This window comes from Nematolebias whitei, chromosome 6 (genome assembly GCF_014905685.2).
Source record: "Nematolebias whitei isolate Nwh7 chromosome 6, NemWhi1, whole genome shotgun sequence".
Lineage (NCBI taxonomy): Eukaryota > Metazoa > Chordata > Actinopteri > Cyprinodontiformes > Rivulidae > Nematolebias > Nematolebias whitei.
Window position 1 is genome coordinate 27,272,361 of NC_056503.1, and position 10,887 is coordinate 27,283,247.

At 40.2% G+C, this 10,887-nt stretch overlaps 1 protein-coding gene across 1 annotated transcript in view; it reads right to left on the minus strand.

Moving 5' to 3' along the window:
- The window catches only part of pde3a (phosphodiesterase 3A, cGMP-inhibited), a 103,286-nt gene that overhangs the window by 90,719 nt on the left and 1,680 nt on the right, over window positions 1-10,887 (minus strand). The gene's annotated exons all lie outside the window — the stretch shown is intronic.

Here is a 10,887-nt window from a genome sequence, read left to right on the forward strand (position 1 = left end):
CTAGACGTCATCTCTTTCAGGGAAGACCCTGCATTTTTCAACACGATAATGCCAGACCACATTCTGCAGCAATCACAACATCATGGCTACGTAGGAGAAGGATCCGGGTATTGAAATGGCCAGCCTGCAGTCCAGATCTTTCACCTATAGAGAACATTTGGCGCATCATAAAGAGGAAGGTGCGACAAAGAAGGCCCAAGACAATTGAACAGTCAGAGTTCAGCCACCCTGCATAGAAAACTCATTTTGACTTTGATTTGCTTGTTTCTGCAATCATGTTCTTTCTGTCACTACCCAAAGTGACCAAAGACACATATGTGGCCAAAGCTACATATGCACAGAGGATCCAGGGTCAATTCACCTCACAAAAGCCACGTAGCATGTAGAGGGGCATTAAGTGTACAAACCGGATTCCAAAAAAGTTGGGACACTAAACAAATTGTGAATAAAAACTGAATGCAATGATGTGGAGGTGCCAACATCTAATATTTTATTCAGAATAGAACACAAATCACGGATCAAAAGTTTAAACTGAGAGAATGTATCATTTTAAGGGAAAAATCAGTTGTTTCCAAATTTCATGGCGTCAACAAATCCCAAAAAAGTTGGGACAAGTCCATTTTTACCACTGTTTGGCATCCCTCCTTCTTCTTACAACACTTAACAGACATCTGGGGACAGAGGAGACCAGTTTCTCAAGTTTAGAAATAGGAATGCTCTCCCATTCATGTCTAATACAGGCCTTTAACTTAGAGATAAGGTGAAAAGTTCAGTCTTCAGGAATTAACTCTGAGTAGAGCTGCTGCTCCTCCACATCGAGAGGAACCAATTGAGGTGGAGGAAACCACCTCAGTTCCATCCATCCATTCATTATCTTACACATGTTCCGGAGTTAGGTCGCAGGGAAACTAGGAACTGGAAACTAGGCTTTCCTAGGGAGGTTTTTCGGGCATATCCAACTGAGAGAAGACACCAGGGAAGACTGGGGACATGCTGGAGAGCCTGTTCTCTCAGCTGACCTTGTAAGGCATTTGAGTCCTCCCATAAGAGCTGGCTGAGGTAGCTGAGGGATGAGACATCTGGGCCTCCCTGCTTAAGCTGCTGCCCCTGCAACCTAACTCTGGAACATGTGTAAGATAATGGATGGATGGATGGATGGATGGATGGATGGATGGATGGATGGATGGATGGATGGATGGATGGATGGATGGATGGATGGATGGATGGATATTCATTTGTTCAATACTCAACTGTCAAATAATCAAATGAATATTTAGCATTAGCAGCTAGTCATGATGCTTCTATTTCTCTCATTATAGTTTTATTTTTGAAAGTATAAAAAGGTAGAAACTATGGTCACAGGTGAGTAACTTTAAATGCCAGAATAGATGCCCACCCCTCCACCGAGATCCATGAATTAATTTAAATGTACGAACACAAAAACTCCATCTAGCAGAATTTGCAGCAGTATTCATACTCATAGCCTTCCACCAGATGGATTAAATGCAGGAGAACTTGAGGTGATCAGATTATATATATTATAAATATATTACCACAATATTTCATTTCAAAATGTGGGCAAAGTTCATTTCCAAGCAAAATCATAAAACAGGCATTAGTTCAAAATTATAAAGTTTAGCCCTGTAAAATAAAATAAAATTAAAATTTTAACAAAGTAATTTAAGAAGCAGTTTTGCTTGAAATGTTTATCCTCATTTGAATTTAAAATAAATGTGTTTTCTTTTTAACAGTATTTTTTGATGAAAATATCTAATAATTAGACCAAATGTGTACACAAAAATGTCTAAGTAGACCTAATGCACTAATTGATCTTTAACGATGTCCAATCACAACCTGAAATTGTTCAATTTAGATGATCTTCTCCAGATTATGGGTAGATTATTCCTTTTTCTCAAGATAGCAAACAGTTTTATCTCATTATCTGGAGAAAATTTACAAGACAGTGGTGAGACCATGTTGTATGGTCTGGAGACTGGCATTGACAAAACGACAGGAGAAAGAACTGGAAGTGGCAGAAATTAAGATGCTGAGGTTCTCCTTAGGAGTGACAAGAATGGATAAGTATAGGAATTATATAAATGAATGAGGCAAACAGGTCTCTCTTGTTAATGGGTCCACTAGGCTCAATGAGACTAACATGTATAAATAAATGTTGAATGAAAAAATAATAATATTCAGAGGTACAGCACAGGTTGAACAAATGGGAGATAAAGTAAGAGCGGCCAGACTGAGATGGTTTGGACATGTCCAGAGGAGGGACAGTGGGTATATTGGTAGAAGGATGTTAGAAATGCATCAGCCAGGAGAGACAAAGAGGAAGGCCAAAGAGGAGATACTGTATATGGATGTAATTAGAGAGGACATGGAGGTAGTTGGAGTGAAGGCAGAGGATGCAGGGGACAGAGTGAGATGGAGGATGACTCTAGGAGGCAACCCCTGAAGAGGGAAAAGCCGAAAGAAGAAGAAGATTTAGAGAAAGTTTGACTTTTTGAGATAACAAGATTATGATGCAAACATGAGTGGTTCTTGTGTTACATTCAGTTTCATCATTCAGTATGCTGTCGTGACACATGGAGATGATCTGCAACAGTACTGAGTTACTCAGAGAAGGATGTTCCTTCATGTTACATTCTCAGCTGAAATCAGTTGACACCATGACTCTTTTTTTTTTTTTAGAATATTAAGTACTTTGTTTACTTAGGAGATCAAAATAATTTCTAGTTATTAAAAAATATGATAACTAGCTTTTTTTCTCTCAAAAATTATACACTGGTGTGAAAGAGTGTTAAATTAGTTAATCTTAAACTTCTTCACATTTGGATTGCATATTTATCATTGGTGCTGTTGCTGTGAATGTATCAGTCAGATCCAAAAGTTTACACAGCTCATGGCAAACTGACATTCAGCAAACTCAGCACCTTCAACACAAAATGGTCTATTTCAGTGGGTTCATGCTCAGCATTCAGGTAGCAACGTTATGTTGTTGGGTTGAGAAAACTGTACAAACTTAAACAATCAGTGTCAGACAATATAATGATTCTGTGGGAATTCCAGTTTCACTTCTTTTCTGAGTTCACTAGATGGCGCCAAACTACCACACCTGAGAACAATCTCCTTGATGAGATGCACAGCATATAAAAGGCATCTGATGACTTCTCTTCAATGCTGGAGCATTACCTTGCCGATGGTTTGTGCTTTTAACCATTTAATATCCTAGTGACCTATGATTACTTGCCTGTGTCTTTTGCTGTTTCCAGTGAACTTCCTGAGACTTACATGCTGCTGGATTCCTTTGTGAAACTCTGGAAACCTCCTTGTGGCCTCCTCAGTTGTCTTCCTCGCCTTCCAACCACTCACCCACCAGAGGTTACTTTCTGCTCTAGACTCATTGTTCACACAGGATTATTGGAACCAGTCATTCTACAACTACCATTCACTGACCAGTAATGACCAGAAGACAATATGATTATACCATTCCTGCAGAACTAAAGGGTAAATGGTAAACGGACTGTACTTACATAGCGCCTTTCTATCTTATCAAGACATTCCAAGTGCTTTATACTACAATCTGTGCCCTCATTTACCCATTCATACAGCTCTCTATTAGATCTCTACAAAGCTAATGAACAAATCATTCTAAAGAGACTAATCAGAGCTTTAGATCACATTCATACACCGAAGGGACACTTCAACATGTGACAGCTGGTGGATTCCAACCCCCAACTCTTGCATTGAAGGACAACTGCTCTAACAACTCAGCCACAGCCGCACACAGAGATGAACTTTTTCCTTGCCCCACCCAGAAAGTGACTGAAGGTGAACAATCTCAACACCTTTTCATGTCCCTTATTAAACACATTTAAGAACTTGAAAATGCCCACCAACAGATTCTGTCACAACAGAAGACTAACCAGTCTAATATGGAGGAACTCAGAGGTATGATTTTGACCATTAATAAAATATTATCTCCAATCCTTCCTTCTACTCCAGCTCTCCATTCAGAAACAGTGAACCAGAGACCAATGTCCATTCCTGTTCAACCTGTTACCTGTGACAAAAAATTTAATTCATCAGAACTCTTTTGTGGCGATCCTGAACATTGTCGTGTGTTTGTTTTACAGTGCCAATTAGCATTCAAATGAGTGCCACAATCATACTCCTCTGATGTTGCTAAGATCACCTATATAATCAGTCAGCTTAAAGGTGACACTCTCCATTGGGCATATTCAGAATTCAGAATTCAGAAATACTTTATTAATCCCAAAGGAAAATTATTTGTTGTTGTAACTCGTTATCCTCGTTTCATTAAGAGATGTTATAGATACCGATGGCTGTAGGCAGGAAGGATCTCTTGTAAAGGTCCATCCCACAGTGGATCCTAAGAAACTGGCTGCAGATGCCATCCAATCCGTCCACCCAGACTCGGCTGGCCTCTCGGTTCCCTCGGGCTGTAGGACCACCCGAATGCAGGGCAGAACTCCTCCCAGAGCAATGGCCACTCCTCCTAGCAGTCTGCCGAGCTCCTTATCACTGCGGACAGCCAACTGTAGGTGCCGAGGTATGATCCTGTTCTTCCGCTGTCATGAGCTGTGTTTCCTGCTAATTCCAGGATCTTAGTGGTCAGGCACTCGAGCACAGCCGGCAGGTAGATGAGAATGCGTCCACAGAACATCCTTTCAACTCATTTGAGATTTGTGGCTGTAGTTGAGATATTATTTGAGCTTTTGAGATGTTAATCAGCTGCTGTTGGTTGTAGAAAACTGCCTTGTTGCCATGGTTCTGCAAGTGAAGAGCCTTGTCATTGCCCCCTCACCAGCCGTATGATTGTGCAATAGACTCTTCCAGGGGCTCCCCTACCTACGAGTTGCCTCTACAACTTGACCAGTCCCGAGAGAGAATCCATGAGAAAGTACATTGAGAAATCCTTGGATTCTGGTATTATTTGCCCCTCTACTTCCCCAGTAGGAGTGGGTATTTTCTTTGTCCCTAAGAAAGCGAAGACCCTGTGGCCCTACATTGATTATAGGGGTCTTAACCAGATCACTATAAAAATAAATATATTTTGCCATTAATTTAGTCCATCCATGAGCAGCTTAACTCAACCACCATTTTTTCAAAGATATACCTCCATAACACCAATGATCTGGTTAGGATTAGTGAGGGGGATGAGTGGAAGACTGCTTTTAGACCACCTCTTGGACATTATGAATACTTAGTAATGCCTTTCGGACTCACCAACACACTGGCTGTGTTTCAGGCTTTGGCCAATGACATTCTAAGAGATTTTTTGAACATATTCATCTTTATGTACCTGGATATGGGGCCGAGATGGTGTAGGGGTAGGGCAGCCGAATCGGGATCCGAAGGTCCTGGGTTCGCTCCCCGGCCACTGCACATCCTTTGGTGTCTCTGATCAGGACACCTAATCCCGAATTGCTCCACGGGCACTTACATAACTGCCCACTGCTCCACCTGGGTGCATCTCAGGTGCGATTGGTTAAATGCAAAGAGCCAATTTTGTCTTTGTATGGGAACATACAATGATGACAACATATAGCACTTTATGATATACAGTACTGATTTACTCCAAAGACAAACAGCAACATGCTGACCATATAAGGTCAGTTCTCCAAAGACTGTTTAAAACCAATTGGTTGTTAAAGCAGAAAAATGCGAGTTTCATGTCTCCTCTGTATCTTTCCTGGACGTCATCTTTGATGGTGGACAGTACCGCACGAACCCAGAAAACTCTGTCAGTAGTGGAGCGACCTGGCCTTGAGACCAGGAAACAGCTGCAGTGGTTTCTTGGATTTGCTAATTTCTACAGAAGGTTCATCAGAGACTACAGTAAAATTGTTGCTCCTCTCACCCAACTCACCTCCATTCTTCGAACGTTTAAGTGGAACCCAGAAGCAGATGCTGCTTTCAGTAAGCTTAAACAGATCTTCTACTCTACCTCTATCTTCTGTCATCCAGATCATACAAAGCAGTTAATCTTGGAGGTTGATGCTTCAGACACCGGTGTAGGAGCTGTATATATTATATTTGTTGATATCTGTTGTTTTGATGTCTTATTGTTTCAAATGGAAGGAGGGTCACACTGACACAGGAATAGAATAGAATAGAATAGAATAGAATAGAATAGAATAGAATAGAATAGAATAGAAACAGCCTTTATTGTCCCGCGGATGGGAAATTCAAGTGTAACAGCAGCAACAGATAAAAGGAGCCAGTTGAGGTAGTTTGAGCATCTGGTAAGGATGCCCCCTGGACAGCTTCCTAGGGAGGTTGTATGACAGGGAGTAAACCCTGAGGAAAACCCAGAACTGCTGGAGAGATTATTTCTCTCAGCTGGCCTAGGAACCCCTTGGACTTCTCTCAAAAGAGCAGGAGCTGGTGGCTGTGGAAAAGGATGCCTGGGCCTCTCTGCTCAAGCTGCTGGCCCCACAACCCGAATTTGGAACAAGCAAAAACATATATGGATGAACGAACAGACGGATGGACGGACCAGCAAGGGAGAGTTTTACAAAGGACTGGAATGGCCTGGTGAACTGCAGTCGATATGTTTTTAGTATGTATACGTGAGGGACTGGTATTCCTAGCAACACATATTGTAAATAAATGCAACAACTCTGAAAGAAATGGAAAGCAGCACCCAGGGAATCAAGACATGCACTCACCATATTGCAGTCCATTCACGTTTCATTCTTTTTTTTTTTTCAATGTGGCCCCTAAATTACACCTAAATTTTGAAATAATTCACCATCTGATCCACCTCTTTATTGGCCTCTCTCACTCGTTATTTATGTTTTCAGATCAGACTCAGCTGTTTACAGATGATTATTGCAACAAGGCAAAAAAAAAAAAAGAATTTCAATTCAATTCAGCTTATTCATATAGTGCCAAATCACAACAAAGTTGTCTCAGGGCACTTTATAGGAACATTCACATACATAGAAAAGACAGTTAGTAAAGTTCTCTATCTAAGGAGGCCAGCAGACAAGTTGAATCTTGGTTTTGTTGCAGTCTCCCATCCTGAGCAAGCACAGAGGCAACAGTGGAAAGGAAAAACTCCCTTTTAAAAGGAAGAAACCTCCAGCAGAACCAGGCTCAGGACAAGCGGCCATCTGCTTTGACCGGCTGGTTTGAGAGGACAGGAAGGAGAGACAAACGAACATAGAATGGTAGGTCCAGGTGTACCTGAAAGATGAAAAAAACATGTTAAGGATAGAAAAAATAATTACAAATACAAAACAGGTTGAGCAGAGTAAGTAAAGACAGTAGCAGAGTGAAAAAGTGTGGTCAGTTTGTCCTCCAGCAGTCTAAGCCTATAGCAGCATTTAGGGACAGCTCAGGAAACCCAAGCCGACCCTAACTATAGAATTTAGCAAAAAGGAGAGTCTTAAGCCCAGTTTTAAAACTGGATAATGTGTCAGCCTCACAAACAGAGATTGGAAGTTGGTTCCACAAGAGAGGAGCCTGATAACTGAAAGCCCTGCATCCCATTCTGTTTTTGTAAATTCTATGAACTACAAGTAAACCTGCAGCCTGAGAGCGAAGTGCTCTGTTAGGAAAATATGGAACAATAAAATCTGTAATATAAGATGGAGCTAGGTTGTTGAGAGCTTTGTAGATTAGAAATAGGATTTTGAATTCTATTCTGGACTTGACAGGGAGCCAATGGAGAGAAGCTAAAACTGGAGAGATATGTTCTCTCCTACTAACTCCAGTTAAGACTCTGGCAGCAGCATTTTGGATCAACTGAAGACGTTTTAAAGAAGTATTTGGACACCCAGATAATAAACCATTGCAATAGATGTGACAAATGCATGGACTCGTTTTTCTGCATCATTTTTAGATAAGATGTTTCTGCGATATTACACAGGTGGAAGAAGGCAGTTCTAGTCATGTTTTTAATGTAGGGGATAAAAGACATGTCCTGATCAAAAATAACACCAAGATTTTTAACATTAGAACTGGAGGCCAGATTAATGCCATCTAAGGAGGGTGAAAGACTGAAAATGTCATTCCTAAGGTGCTCAGGTCCAAAAACCAAAACCTCAGTCTTGTCTGTATTCAAAAGGAGAAAATTAAGGGTCATCTAGGTTTTTATGTCTTTAAGACATGCTTGTAGTCTAAGTAATTGATTGGATTCATTAGGTTTAATGGACAAATATAATTGTGTGTTATCACCATAATAATGAAAATTTATCCCATGCTGTTTAATAACTTTGCCTTATGGAAGCATATATAAAGTAAAGAGTATTGGCCCAAGCACTGAGCCCTGAGGAACTCCATAACTAACTTTGGTGTATGAAGAAGATTTATTATTTACATTTACAAACTGGAATCTATCAGATAAATATGATTTAAACCATTTTAGAGCTGTTTCTGTAGTTCCAACCTCGTATTCAAGCCTCTATAGTAAAATATTCAACTGTATTAAATGCAGCACTGAGGTCTAACAGGACCAGTATAGACACAAGTCCATTGTCTGAGGCCATGAAAATATCATTAGTGACTTTTACTGATGCTGTTTCTGTGCTATGATGAGCTCTAAACCCTGACTGAAATTCTTGAGATTGTAGATGTTCACGCATCTGACCTGCAACTATTTTCTCTAGAATTTTTGAAATAATATTAATTTTTTGAGGTTAGATATAGGTCAATAGTTGGCCAGAATTTCTGAATCAAGGTCAGACTTCTTAAGTAAAGGTTTAATTACAGCAACCTTAAAGCGCTGTGGTACATAACCATCCATTAAAGACAAATTAAGTAGATCCAAAATGTGGACATTAATTAGGGGAAATACCTCTTTAAACAGTATGGTTAGGATGGGATCTAGCAGACATGTGGATGGTTTGGATGACATATCAGAGAGATCAACAGGACAAAAACTGTCCAAACACAAATCAGGCTCTAGTGAAATTTTTCAAGTTTTTATTTATTTTTTTTACCCTTTATTTATCCAGGTAACCTCATTGAGCCACGAGAACTCATTTTCAAGAGAGAGCTGTTTAGGGAGCAGATGGTGGGGGTTAATGGCCTTGCTCAGGGGCCCAGAGTGGGGCGAATGAGGGTGGAGGCAGGTGTGGGTGGTTCACCTTTTCCTCCCACATTTTGATGTTGACGGTACCGGGAGTTGAACCTGCGACTTTCTGATCAAAAGCCCATCTTGTAACCTCTGCGCCACCACTCCCCAAAGTTGTCTCATTTGACAGGGGACTAGAGATAGTAGAAGGAAGGATGGTTTGAATTTTCTCTCTAATTGAAATAATTTTATTTATAAAGAATCTCATGAAGTCATCACTACTTATAGTTGTAGGGTTACAAGGTTCAACAGAAATGGGACTTTTAATTAGTCTAGCAATAGTACTAAACAGAAACCTATGGGTTTATGAGTTATGGGTATACTGAACATTGATATCGCATACTGCATAAACTAAATTGTTACAGTCAAAGGGAAAGAATAATCTACAAAGCAGTTAATAATTTATTTCAAGTGCTGCTGCTTCGACGAGACCCAGAGCAGTCATGTGTTTGGCTAACTGGTTCTACAAACTACACAGCGAGAAGAGGCAACGTGGAGACACGCTGTCCTTTGCATGTGGTCAGCTGAGTTTTTTTTTTTGTTTTTTTTTATGTTTTAGACTTCACTTTGTCATTTCTGTTCCAGTCATGATGAGGCAGAATGGGTAATGGAGCTGTTCTAATAGTACAGATAGTGCACTAACTCTGTGTTCCCTGGATACCAATTAGCAATGAACAACCAAGCATCAAGGGTCAAACAACTGATGGGTGAACACTTTGAGTGAGCAGATGAGAGAATGAAACCTGGGACAGTGTGTGATCATATAACAGACTACTTTAAATGGTGTGTGTGTGTGTATGGGATGGTGTGTGTGTTACACTAACAGAACAGAACCCTTATGCCTCAATGTAAGCTGGCATCATGCTGTGATTACAAACTTCAGTGTGATTTGGTCTTATTAAAAGCAATAGAAACACTGCAATAAATAAATCTTTCTTCCTCTGCAAAAATGTTGTTTGTTTGATAACTCTGAACACAACATGATCTTAAATTTCTGACATACTTTTGTTTTTACAAACAAAAAAAATACTTGTGTGTCTCATATGTTTATTAGAAATATTTTTTATCAACAGAGATGCACTCGCCTGGTGACATGAATCAACCAAGAAAACTAGAACTGGTGCATCGCTGCTAATCATTATCTCTGGTGAACAGATAACTAAAATTCACATGATTGTGACTTAAAGATCATTTACCCCAAGTCTTCAGAAGCAACAAACACAAAGCATCAACAAATAAATACACTTATTTATAGGGGCCGAGATGGGGTAGAGGCAGGGCAGCCGACCTGGGACCAGAAAGCCGCAGCTCAAGTCCCAGCCATTCCAACATGCCATGGTGCCCATGAGCAAGACACACAATCTCTACTTTGCTCCCTGGGTGCCTTAATGACCCCCCCCCCAACACACACACACACACACACACACACACACCACCCCCTCCCAACACACACACACACACACATCGTCTGTGTTGTAAGAGATGAACCGTTATCACAAGACACGTTTTTGGTTCATACACAACTAAAGTTGCCAACATTCAGATTTTTGTTGTTCTTAATGTACTTTGCAGTACGACCTTTCTATATTGTCATCAAGAAAAATACAAGTTCAAGCCTGTCAAAAATACTATATATAATAAGTAAAACTAGACTTCCATCCAGGAATTCTACACAAGCATCCAGATAATAAAACTGTGTGAAACTGGGTAAATTATCACTAAACAAAGTATCTATCTATCTATCTATCTATCTATCTATCTATCTATCTATCTAT